The 13,923-nt window shown below is 42.2% G+C and overlaps 1 long non-coding RNA gene across 1 annotated transcript; it reads left to right on the top strand.

Annotated features, from left to right (window-relative positions):
• Positions 1–352: 352 nt before the first annotated feature.
• LOC132392345 (uncharacterized) lies at positions 353–13,670 on the top strand. Its single transcript, XR_009511501.1, has 3 exons — positions 353–473; positions 8,118–8,222; positions 11,401–13,670. It is a non-coding gene; the product is annotated as an uncharacterized LOC132392345 (long non-coding RNA).
• Positions 13,671–13,923: the final 253 nt, after the last annotated feature.

Genomic DNA, 13,923 nt, shown 5'->3' with positions numbered 1-13,923 from the left:
ATTTGATCAATGCATGAGGACCCTGAGCAGACTGTTTTTGAGGTCTGGCCCCTGCAAGAGCATCTTGTTCAGTGCACCTTTGGACTACACACATGATTCAAATACAATTCATATTTGTGCAGGCTTCTGACATGGTAAACACTGAAGCTGGAAAAATACCAGATTTTTTCTTGTGATCTGGTGGAGGAGCTAACTCAGCATGATTGTTCTGAAGAATATCTCCATGAGCCCCATGAAATGATCTTTTATTTCTGGTTTCCTTCTCAATGTGCGACTGAGGGACATGAGTGGACTACAGGTCTACCGTCTTCTGTTTGGTAGGAGTTGTCATGGAGAGCGGAAAGGAAGGGGAGATACTCAACTGTTTGACTCATCTTTGCTAAGCTCTTTGTTCTCAATTTAAAGGAAGACCTCATCTTCAATGGAAGCTGCCAGATTATAATCATCTTACAAGTAACAGAGGACCAGCAGGTGTAAGTATGTTAGGGCACTTGGCTTGCTTACCTACAATCTTCACTTCCATGCAGGTTCTACTCTCATAGGGTCTGAAATGACTTAGGCACTCATTCTCCAGGATATTAGTCTTAAGTGTGCTGTCAGTGGGCTGGAGAGCACCATCGAGGCAGTTTTCACCCACTACAATCCAACCCAGGTCTAGTCATTGGATATAAGGTGTCCATCGCACTGTTCATGTACCCTATGTGGGGTATCTGCTGAGCAACAGTAGAATCTCAGCAGAAGAGTCAAGTGGGGGGGATCTCTCCACCTCTAGAGGCCAGATCACCTGTAATGAAGATATTTAAATGAAAACACTCAAACTGCATTGTCTGTCTCACTGAGATCTGCAGCAATGGTCTCACTTGTACATCTGCCTTAAATGCTATTCCCAAAGAGGTCACGATCAAAGCTATTCTCAGTTTCCTATTTTCAGGATGATTCCAGGTATTGCTGCTAGTGTGTGCCAAATCTCATGACTTTTGGGAGAGATCACCCAAAATCCTTTGTCAAAGAGAGGAATCATCATCTATATTTTATTTGGCTCAGAAAAGCAGGCATGCCTATGTTCCTCTGACACCCAGCCCTCTCTGCCCTTTGAGTAGACCACTCCCCTTATCCGCTCAACAATTACTGACACTATTCAAGGGCAGCACAATGATGCAGTCGTATAGCTGCTGCCTCGAGTCTCCAATGACTGAGATTCCATCCCGACCTTGGAAACAGTCTGCACGGAGCTTCTATGCTCTTCTGTAACTGTGTGGGTTTCCCATGTTCCACCCAGGACTTCAGTTTCCAGCCACATCCTGAAGATGTGCAGGTTGGCTGGTTGATTGGTTGCTGTTCCTCGCCTTTAGTGTTGTTGATGAGTGGTGGAATTTGGTGGGGGTTGATGGGAAAAAATCGATTAAAGTAGAATTAGTGTAAAAATGAGTAGCTGATAGTCAATGCATATTTAGTGGGTTCAAAGTAAATGTATTATTAAAATATATACTGTATATGTCACTTTGTACAACCCTGAGATTCATTTTATTGCGTGCATTCTTTACCAATCTATAATAGAATGATAGCCATAATAATGAATGACCATAATGAAAGACCACACTAACTTAGACCATTCAACCAGTGCATAAAATATAACAAACTGTGCAAATACAAAAAGAAAGAAATAATAAATAAATAAATAAATAAATAAACAAACAAACACACAAACAAACAAATAAATAATTAAGCAAGCAAGCAAAGTAAGGTCTGTTTCAATGCTGTGTCTTCATCTTCCATGACCTGATGGCTCTTCCATAGCGCAACTCATCTGTACCTCTAACAGATTAGTCCTGGTTGTCTACATTGTGATAACTGGAAGAAATTTCCATAATTCAACAGAATGACAGGATGTAAATGTTACACAGGGAATCCAGCAATGCTACTCTGGGAACCTTGTATTCCAAGCCCATAGAGTCCATGTGACTTTCACAAATGGTATTAGGGTGACCCAGACACTAGTGTAATGCCAAAGTAATGTTGTGCAGTAATTTCTAGGCCTAGCTTCAATGCTCTGACTCACTGAATCCAACAGCTTCTCCCTTCCTGACTACAGTACTTACTGCTGTGATCGTTTTTCTACTACAGTATCAAGTGATTCTGTTTATTTGTGTTTCACTGTGAAAAAAAAAGACATTTTGCACATTATTCATTTTTCCAGGCCCTTCTGTTTGTGCTAAGTTTTAGAGAGAGCTTCTAGCATTGGTGCAAAGTTTGTCTCTATCACACACTGGTGTCTACTTGATGTTTTGCACTGATGATTTTGCACCAATACATATTTAGAATGTATTTACCATGTATTCTGTCCTTTATTCAAATCATCTAAGGAGCTTCACATCTGCAATCACAGGTACACCAGTCTTGGAATAGTTCTTCTGGACCTTTACATTTTGAAGCTGGCTCTTCAGGAAGTGGTTAGCCTAAAAATTTGCATGCACACATAGACTAACTGGGCTGAAGGGCCTGTTTCCATACTCTATAATTCCAGGATGAACCTGTGATCACTTTATCCAGATGTGAAGGACATTAATGGATTTAAGCTTATATTCTAGTCTCCACACACAGCGTGGCCAACAGGAGGAGGAATGATGGCTCTGAGCCAAATATTCCTGCAGGTAGCGGTGGACAGAAGTAACTTAATTGCTTGAAATTCAGCACAGTTATCAGAACTTTGCAGTTTAGAAGGAACTCCCCGTAATCAGTTTCCATAAGTAAATAAATTGCTGCTCAGGGATCCTGAAGAGCTCATCTGACAAAAATGATTGATGGATTTCCAACTCTAAAGTTTCTCCCTGTTTCAGCTTTTCAAATCCATTAAAAATAAGCCTCAACCCCGCAAAATGATTAATGCACTAGTTTTCTGCCATTTGCAGAGTCATTAAGATAAATAATAATTTTAAACCCTTCAATAATAAATAAAAAGGAGAGATAGAAAACGTCACTGTTCTACAACATTTTCAATCATATTCACAGTGTGAATAAATCTCTTCCATGGACAAGGAACCAAGAGAGTGATTACCCAGGAAAAGTTAGACAGGAATCGCTCAGAATTAGGGGAAGGAATATTGAAAGCAGCGAGCACCCTTTCTTTACAGGTAGTGGTTAGAAGTGGATCACACTTCCATGATGAGTGGGCCAAGGGAGGGAATGTAGATTACAGGGAAACAGTTCCAGCTGGGATCAGTCTTTCCCTGGAGACAGAGATTGGGGAAGAAATAGAGCTGGGATCACCCTTCCAACAGGACAGCATTAGGGAAGCAATATTGATTGCAGGGAGCAGTTGAATCTGCGGTTGTTTCCATAGGGAAAAAGGCAGGGGTATAAAACAAAAAGGTGTGCCGTGATGACACTATCAATGAAAACCTCCCACTGGGAAAATTTTCAATGAATTTCCAGTCTGCTGGAGCCTTTGATTTCCATTGTTTGAAAAAGTTTGGCTACTAGTTCTTTCCTGGCACAGGACTTGAAATCTGTAAATGGAGGTTGCTGGTTTTACAATTCACCACCAAGACAGGACAGCTGAGTCTTTCAAAGGCAGGGGAGGTGGAATGTGCTTTGTGATTAACTCCTCATGGTGTTCAAATGTGCTGCTTCTGTCCCAGTCCTGCTCACATAACTTGGAACATCCTGCGACCAAGTGTGGTCCATTTTATTTACTGCTGGGAATTTTAAGCCAGCTTCTTGGTAGCAGTGTATATCCCACCTCAGGCCTGTGTTAAACAATCTCTAGACAAACTGAGCGATGTAATCAGGCAGGTATGAAACGGTGTATCCTGCTGCCTTCCCCATCATTTTGTTAGATTTTAACCACACCTGCTTGAAAAGGTCTCTAAGTAATTATCACCAACATATCACTTGTGGAACCAGAGGGGCCAACACACTGTAACACTAAGACACTACAATCTAGAGTGCTTCCAGTACCAGCCCACGCCCCACTTTGGAAAGTCTGATCATCTGGCAGTATCTCCCTGAGTTTAGTCTTAGACTGAAGATCACAGCACCAGTAGAGAGGACCAAGAAAGTACGGACAAGGGAGGTGGAGAAGCGCTTACAGAATTGCTTTGAGTCAGTAGAATGGACAATATTCAGGGATTCATCTTTAAATCTGAATGAACGTACCAGAGTTGTCACTGATTTCATTAAAACCTGTGTGGATGAGTGTGCGTACAAGAACATACTGTACTAATCAAAAGCCATGGATGTACCAGATTTGCAGTCTTCTGAAGAATAGAATTGTGGCATTCAAGTCTGGTGATCCAGGACTATGCACCAAGTGCAGATACTAGGCTATCTCAAGAGCAAAAGAACAATTCTGATTAAAGTTAGAGGCAGAATTGGACGCACGTCAACTCTGGCAGGGTTTGCAGGCCATTACTTCCTACACAGCGAAACCTAATGTCATGAATGGCAGTGATGCTCTGTTCTCTAAAGCTGAACTGTGGAGAGCATTCTAACTGGCTGCATCACCATATGGAATGGGGGCTAGCACTGTTCAAGATCAAAATAAACTGCAGACAGTTGTAAACTCAGTCAACTTCATTGTGGCCACTAGCCTCCCCAGCATCACAGGACATCAACAAGTGCTGCTTCAGTAAAGCAGTGTCCATCATTAAGGATGCCCATCACCCAGGACATGCCTCTTTTCTTTGCTAACATCAGGGAGGAGGTACAGGAGCTGAAGTCACACACTCGATGATTTAGGAACAGCTTCTTCCCTTCTGAATGAAGCATACCCAGAATCTAGAGTCACGGAGTCACAGGAAAGTATAGCACAGAAACAGGCTTTTTGGCCCATCTAGTACATGACAAACCATTTAAACTGACTAGTCCCATCAACTTGCACCTGACCCATAGCTGTTCATGCCCCTACTATCCTTAAATATTGAAATCAAAATTGCATTGGCAGCTCATTCCACACTCTCATGATCCTATTAGGAAGAAGATTCCCCTCATGTTCCCCTTAAACCTTTCACCTTTCTCCCTTAACCCATGATCCTTAATTGTATTCCCACCCAACCACAAAGGAAAAAGCCTGTTTGCATTTACCTTATCTATACCCCTAATAGTACCTCTGTAAATGAAAATCTTACCTGCAGCAGTAGCACAGGTACATGGCATCATATAAGCAGCATTCACAAGAAAAACATTAAAAAACTTAAATTATACACAATTTTTAAAAGAAAGAAGACAAATAAACAAAAAAAAAGTCCATTTTAGTGCAAAAGGTTCGTAGATGGATGTGATAAGGGTTGTGCTGGTTGGTTCAAGAACCAAATGGTTGAAGGGAAGTACCTGTTCTTCGATCTGGTGGTGTGGGATTTCAAGCTTCTGTACCCCCTGCTCTATTGACGTCTGAATTGGTGAAATACTCATTGGTGTCTGAATTAGCTTCAATGTACACACTAGGATACTGTTAAATCTGCTGTATAGTAGGTTTGTTTAACAATAAAACACGTCATGGCATTTCTGGTAGATACTCATTGCAAGGCATTGAACTCAGATGCTTCATGATGGTATTCTCACTAAAAGATCAATATAACATTCACAATCAGTCTACAAACACTGTATTTTAAACAGGTAATTATAGATCAGTCAGGATTGAAACCCATCAATGGAATCTCTAAGATAAGTTTTAAAAATAAAGCTGCTCTAATATTCTGTGAGCATAGGATGGGAACAGAAATAATTCACCATCTTGTAGAATTTCATACATATCATGTTTTGTATTTCTCTGCCCTTTGAGAAATACTACACCTGTTGCAGAAGTTAGCCAGCTTTGCAACACTTTGACTTAACAATCATAGCAACTTTTTCATTTAAACTAATGTCAGGATTACTAATGCAACTATCTGGGCTTTAAGCTAATCAACTCAGGAACACAAGGAAGACATAGCAAGTAGAAATGTAACAATGCTGTCAGGGAGCACATTACCATTCAGATTGTTTAGTGGAATTGCTGCCAAAATGGTGGGATTATCCCCTGCTGTGGAAAGATCCATGCCATTCATTAGAAATTACTCTGCAGAATCTTGCTGCCTGGGGTGAAATTTCATCTTTAATGCCAAGGCGGCATCTGGTTGAGTAAAAGGACTGACCGCTATGTACATATATGTCTATTAGTATGGGACAGTGGAGTGTGATGGAGAGTAAACTTAGCTTTGAAGCAAGGGTTCCAGGGTTTGCTACTGGAGTAAGTGCCAAGAAATAGCACCAGGCAATCCAACCCTTTAAGCCTGTTCCATCATTGAGAAAGATTGCAACTGTCTGCGTATTTTGTGCTGCTTGATCTCCAATTTCCTGGCTTTGTCAGAGCACCCAAATCTATCCATCTTGGCTTTTAATATATTTAGTGACCAAGCATCACAGAATGAATGCAGGATAATTTTTCACTGTGGTGGAATTAAAACAACTAGGATATCGGTCATTTCAGACTGAGATGAGGAGAAAGTCTTTTGTGGAAAGGTTTGTAAATCCTTGGAATTCTAGATACCATCCTCCTTTTTCAAATGGGATGTAGCTGGTATTTTAGTGACCACAAACCTCTCAGTTGACAGCTGATGGAAGTTCATTGACTTGAAATATTCAATCGCTTTCCACAGATGCTGCCTGACCTGCTGAGTATACCCAACATTCTCTGTTTCCATACATAAGGGTGGTATGATAAGGTCTCTGTTAATGTTTTGCATCACCTCCTTGTTATGTGAGGATTAGTCTACTTGTTGGTGGAAAGCCACTTCCATTATGCCGGTCATCGACTGGCCTCTTTGAAGAATGCAGCAGCTCTTTCCCATCAGTTGCCTTGTATGCCTGGCACCAGTGTAAGAATAACAGTATGGGAGGCTTCCTCTCTCCTTTTCTTCCCTGGGCACACATCACACAGAGCTCATAACCAGCACTGAAGAGTCATTGGGACAGTATGCTCCAGACTTAGAAGGCCTGTACACACTCTTAGCTAAATATCTGTTTGTGGAATATTTAGTTTTGTAGTTTGTGTAACTTGGGGGACTTAGATGCCTGGTCAAATCTTATAATGTTTTTAAGTAAATGATTATTATGCTTATTCATTATCAGTGACTTCAGTCTCATTCAACAAATCTGTGAACTTGCTATCACATTACATTTTGGCACTGTGAGCAGGGCCTGATGATTGAAAGGGAAATGAATATTTTTAGCAAGCTATTTAAAAGAGAGGATCCCCACCCCACTATATGGGCAATGTCAAGTCCCAGCGTGGACCATTAACAGCTGTGGATTTGGGAATCTCGCCGACCTACTGGTGGGTTATGGGATGTCCATAGATTGGTCAGATCAGGTAGTTTTCCTTTGGTTGAAACTGGACACCACATCATGTTCATACTTAAAACGTTGGGATTTCCCAGGAGAAAAGACAGCTGTTTGTTGCCACTGATAGGCAGCAGCACAAAATGATCACGGACCTTAAGAATGAGGTGGAAGAGCAAAATCAGTGGTGTTCTATTATGGGGAAAGCTCTGCGGTCGGCCCAAACCCAGGCCACAGAGCTAAAAGATAAGAATACAGAGATAGCCTATCAGCTAATGAAGGTACAGCAATTAGAGGCTGCCTAGTGGAATAATTAGCAACTGGATCCCATTAAGGTTCAGGCTTTGACACAGTGAGGTGACGATCCTACTGTGTGAATGGGGAGGTGGGGATGTCTGGCTGGATGATGAAAATGAGGTAGAGAGGGTAGAGTGGTCTCCTAGGTTAATCCTTTGAAATTATCGCCCTCTCCCTTATGTACTCGAAGTGGCATGGGCAGGGCCAGTGATCACGCGGTCCCATACCCTCCCTGAGGGAGGCATCGGCCTGAGGATTTTTCCTCGCAGGAGGGAGAGGAGGAGGATCAGGAATGTGTGGGTGGTATGGTACAAGGGGCCCATTTGAGACAACAGAGATCAGGAAGTTCTCCCCTAAGGAACTGGTGAGATTAGGGGAAAAGTACTATCACAACAATGGACTTGGTTGCGCAGCAGATTCGACAATTGCACTCGTTAGTATGTATGTGTCAGCTAATTATTATTTAATTATGACTGTATTTAACTCCCTTCTTTTCGTTGTAGCGCTTGTTGAGACAAGACAAATTACAGCGACATTACGCTGCCTGCTTGCAGTCAGTCTTGCCTGAGAAAGTGGACCATCGAGTCAACTGATGCTGAGGACGAGCGGTACTTGTTTTATATTTAGATATTCCTTTCTGCCGTGATGTTGGCATCTAATTTTCCATTTGAAAGTTTTAGATAATGGCCCTGCTTGTCACGTTTATTGTTTTCCTTTCCCTTAAAGTCCTGTTCACATGAAAGTTTGTGAACTAACGATCCACTTCAGTGTTTCTCTCTCTCCACGCTTGGGCCATATCCAAATGTGCTGAGAGCAAGTTTTGACCAGCCAGGGTCATGATGTTGGTCTTTTTGCTTGATTCCTGAGTTGGAAGTCCCAACCTTCAAGCTAGAGAGGTGTTCATGAGATTCCCGGCTGCAGAGGACTCGATAAACGCCTTAAGTTCATGGGTCCAAGACCTCCATGACAAGGCAGCTGCAAGCATAACTCAATTAGGCTGATTGCTGAGAGAATCGAAAGGCCAGAACTCCCCTCACTGGACACAGGTATCCTCTTTTACTGGATGCTTGGAATATGAAGCCTGGAAATGTCCTGGATCACCACAATAGAGGGAGGATGTCCACGATTTTGTATCTGCCTGTCCCACCTACTCTCAGAACAAGATGTCACGCCAGTGTCCTGTTGGTCTGCTGTGTCTGCTGCCTGTGCCCCACCGCCCCTGGTCCAGTCGCAGCAGATTTCAACACTGCTCTGTCCCCGTCTAATGGAAACACTACCATTTTGGTCATTGTGGAGCAATTCTCCAAGGCTGCCTACTTCTTTACCCTCCCTAAGCTCCCGTCAGCACGTGAGACTGTCACACACATAGTTCAACATGTGTTCAGGCTCCACGGCTTCCCTCAAGACACAGTGTCAGATCGTGGAGCACTGTTCACTTCCTGCTTTTGGAAGGCAGGTACGGAAGTTGATAAGCAGATGGAGAGTGGGGTATCCCACATGGCCAGTAAGGGCATGTTTTGTCCTTACAAAACATAAGGAAATGTTTTTTCTGGTGTTGCTCAAAGCTAGTGTACAGAAGGAGCAGGTAAATCGGGTTCCCACTCCCACCCAATGTAGAGGGAGAACTTCAAAAGGGAGAGGGGTCAAGAGGCTCATTAAGGAGGAAGAGTCATTCTTCAAGCCCTCGCCTAATAAGGGCTCCTTTTGTCCTCTGCTAAATTCCTTGCACTCCATTCAGGGTTGCTTAAATCTCTTGCTAGAGGCTCTGCAAAAGTCACTGATGGGCCTTCAGCGGCAGCAAGCATCAGGACTGGTTTGTGCCTTCGTGCCTCAGCTGTGTAGGGAGGGGGTCATTTGGCCTGCATCCCTCTTCCCTGTGGATCGGGTGAAGGGGTTGAGTGCGGCAGAAATGTTGCGTGAGGTGTGGCCACTTGTCTCAGTTTTTTTTCAATGTGTGAGAGTGAGGGCTTTGCCTTTGAGTCTGTGTGAATGTGGCAGGCCCCGTCCAGTTGTTTCTTTCTTTCTCTTTTCTTTTGCTCTTTGGATAGTGTGTTATTTTTTTCCCCTGTGGGAATTAACTATTCATTTTTCAGTTACAGGTGAAGGTTTTGAAGGAAGAGATGTATAAGCCTGATTTTTTTTTTGTCTTTCTTGTCTGTGTTTTCAGTCTCGCCCATGCAATTGGTTTTGGGGAAAAACCCACATTCCACATCGTCTGGTGGAAATCTGGGTTAGTCGGGTAGAAATCTCAGCAGCTTTATTTGGAATATGAGATGCCCACATTTCAGAGGGATAAAGGCATTTGGGGAGCAATTGTAGAAGATGTAGTTTTTTTGTGTGTGTAGTTGTATCTAAGTACCCAGTGACTAATCAGGAGTGAGTGAGTTTGTGTCTCCCTGCATTACAAAATGGCAAAGTGGTGAATGCTGTCTTGTGGTGGGAGATCCTGTGATACAATCCTGGGGATGGTGTTTGAATTTGAACACTGGACCAACGTGTCAGATTGCTGGATTTGTATGAGGCCTCCTAACTACACAGTGGAAGTGATGCCACTAATACGGATTCCTTTGAAAAGAAAAAAAGACTTGGGGAAATTATCTAGCTTCTCAGGTTTTGGCAATCTGTTTTGGGGGAAGCCGGGAGGGAGCAGTCTGCCCCAGCCAACCTTGACCCATAGCATGGTAGCAGCGTTAAGGGTCTTGAACTTTAATAGCCCCTGCTGGAGTAAGTGCTTTAAGGGCTGGTATTTCCCTACATAAGTTAAGGTCAGAAACTCCTAAACTGTAGTATGGGTTTATTGAAGATCGAGGAACTAGGAACACAATTTTCATACTACAAATGCTTTTAGAAAGGGCAGTTGAATATCAAAATGATGTCTTTTTATGTTTTATTGATTTCATTAAAGCATTCGACAAAGTGCAACATGAAAAATTATTTCAAATTCTCGCTAAACTAACATTGACGGAAGGGACCAACAACTGCTTCAAAATTTATATTGGAATCAAACGGTGGCAGTAAAAATTGATGACTATATCAGCAGTTGGACGAAACTTCAAAGAGGAGTTAGACAGGGTTGCGCTGCCTCACCGGAACTATTTAATATTTGTAGTGAAATGATTCTCAGAGAAATAGAAGACCGAGATGGGATAAAAATTGGAGGTGTTAACATCAACAATATAAGATATGCAGACAATACCACCCCAATAGCAAGTGCTGCAGAAGACCTACAAATCCTCCTAGACAAAGTAGTACAAACAAGTGCAGATTTTGGTCTATCAACTGTAAAAAAAAAACAAATGTATGGTGATATTAAAACGGCAGGATACTCCCAACTGCCAATTGTACATCGGTAACCAAGAGATTGAACAAAAGACCAGCTTTAATTACCTTGGTAGCTTTATATCACAAGATGCTAGAAGAAAAGTAGAAATAAAAAGAATTGCCATTGCCAAAACCAACTTCCAAAAAATGAAACCCAATTTTACCAACAGACACATTTCTATGACAACAAGGCTTAGGCTACTAAAATGTTACATCTGGTCAGTCTTGCTGTATGCTTCCAAAATATGGACTATAACACCAGATCTCCAAAGAAACTTAGAAGCAACAGAAATGTGGTTTCTCAGAAGAATGCTGAAAATATCATATAGAGATAGGGTAACTCATGAGACAGTACTCCAACGTGCCCAAACATAAAGATCTTTAATGAGAACATTAAATGAGAGGAAATTTAAATTCCTGGGCCATGTCATCAGAAAGGGAGTAATAAAGTGCCTTATATTACAGGGCTGTATGCCTGGGAAACGCAGAAGAGGAAGGCAAAGAAAAAAAAATATGGACACTGTGAAAGAAATAACAGATCTAAATGTGCGAGATAACACTGACGCTGCGAGGGATCGTTCGATGTGGAGAGCTATGATGGCCCATGTGTGTAACATGCAAGGCACATGAAGGCGACGACGATTTCCCTACATGCCATTCGTTCAACTGGAAGGTCCTGACTCTTAAACTGCTTTCTCCACCTGGCAGGGAAGGGAAAGAAATGCTGGTGGATGCGGTATGATGCGCACAGGTCCAACCAGTCAGTGGGATACAGGGAGTGTGAGCAGGAACAGTATCCTGGGGTGGCATATGGTGTTATGAAGGTGGCACTGAGTGGCACGTACTGGATAGGCAGCTTCTAGGCCTGCCCACGTCTCCCCACAGGATGGTGCACCTGATACGTGCTGCCATACTTATACCACGCCAGTGCCCTGGATGAGCATGCTGGTTGGCATAGTAAGAGGGCTATTACAGAGAAAGGAAGGTTTTGGATGATCACCTTTCCCAGCATGGTATAGCCAGACTGGCCATAGATTACCTGGTCACAAAGAAAGGTGGCACTTGTGTTGCTATTGGTCAAGATTGGGACTCCTACATTGCAGGTGAGTTAGGGAACCACACTCAGCTGGCTGATCACATCTGAGAGTCGTGGATAAGGTTAAGTGGGAGACCAGGTCATTACACTCTAGGGTGGGGCTGGTGGCCTTTTGGGTGCAGAGAGGCAGGTGGACTACTGTAGTACACTGAGTGAGTATTTGGTTTACAGTACCGTGTATTATACTTTTGTGTAGTGGGGTGTTTGTGAGGGTCATACTAGTCTGAGAATTGAATTATCATGATGTTGCACCTATGTGGGGGTTAGTTTACTTGTTGGTCAAAAGCTGCTTCCATCGTGCGGGCCCTGGATTGGCTCGTGTGAAGAATGCAGCAGCTCTTTCCCATCGGCTGCCTTGTGTGGCTCCAGTGTCCGGATTCAGGAACCTCAGGGGTATAAGAATAGCATGTGCAAGAGACTTGCTCTCTCCTTTTGTCCCCTGCGCACGATTTATACTGCGGTCACGACCAGTGCTGAAGAACCATTGTGAAGATGTGTTCCAGACTTAGATGGCCCGCATGCGCTATTAGCTAAGTATCTGTTTGAATATTTAATTTTGTAGTTTGTGCAACTTGGGGGACTTGGATGTTTGGTCCAATCTTTTACTGTTTGTAAATAAGTGATTATTATGTTTATTCATAATCAGTTTCTTCCGTTGTGCTCAACAAACCCATGAGCCCACTTCCACATTATACTCCTGCTACTGAACACAAGCCCATTTCTTTCAGACACAGAAGTATTAACAGTTAAATCCATCCATTGTGCACAAAAGGTTAATCCTGACCAGACACTTTAACCACATTAATATTCATCACAACGAGCTGAAACATTAATGTGGTGCTTCATTGCTCTAGACTTAAAGGAGGAGGAAATAACATATAAAGATGTAGCCGGGAGAGAAAGATAAATGAGAAAAAAATTAATTTTTGAAATAGGATTTTAGTTTGCTTCTGTTATAGAGGCTGCACGTGACAGTTGTTCATTTTATGTGCAGCAGTTTGAGATACTTCCACAAGATGGGTGCAGAAAAACTGTATGAATGCATGTCTTTCTTTACTGGTTATTGGGAAACTCAATGATCTTGTGTCATATGGAATCACAAATTGCAGAGACAAAATGGCCAGGATAAAATGTGGAGAAGTAAGGGTGCAGATATTCAGGTTTTTATCACATTGTACCAGAATTTCCTGGAGAAATAACGATGTGCTTATGATGAAAACTGTTGTTGATTGACATAATATTCTGGCAACAAAATTGAGAAGCAAATTGCTGGATAATTTTACTACTTTATACTAAATTTTTCTAACCTGTAAACACATTGTTAATGTCCCCATGCATGTACATATGTTGTTGCTTTTGAATGAACCTCATCAGAATTTTTAAGGCTACTATTTCATGGTCTAAGGACCCTGGTAATGATGTGATTTATGATTCTAACTCAAGCTCAGGTCTAGAAACATTGATGAAGATATCAAGTTGTTTCCGGTTTTATACACTTAAAAAAAAGGGAAAAATAAATCCAAAATAAATGTTCAATCCCTGTGTACGTGACTTTCACAAAAAAACCTGTCAGATTGTCAAATCAACAGATTAAGTTCCAGAGCTGGTTGCATGTCTGTTTTTCAAATATGGATACATTTCATCATGCTGGCCCCAGAAGATCTGGGGTCAGATTAATGCTACGATTTCAGAGTTGTATACTTTGATAATAAATGAACCTTTGAACATCTAAGCACCCTTGAATGCAATTGTTTGCTCTGCCTATTGCCTTGTACTCTGCAGCATGTCTGCCATTTTGTAGACATCCCACAGTTCAGACCGCAGCTTTGGATACTTCTGGAAACAAAAACACTTGCACAAACATTGCACAGGTGCTGCTTGACCTGCTGAGT

The sequence above is a fragment of the Hypanus sabinus genome, chromosome 4 (genome assembly GCF_030144855.1).
Source record: "Hypanus sabinus isolate sHypSab1 chromosome 4, sHypSab1.hap1, whole genome shotgun sequence".
NCBI lineage: Eukaryota > Metazoa > Chordata > Chondrichthyes > Myliobatiformes > Dasyatidae > Hypanus > Hypanus sabinus.
Note: the sequence above shows the minus strand (reverse complement) of the source record. Positions and strands in the feature narration are given on the sequence as shown.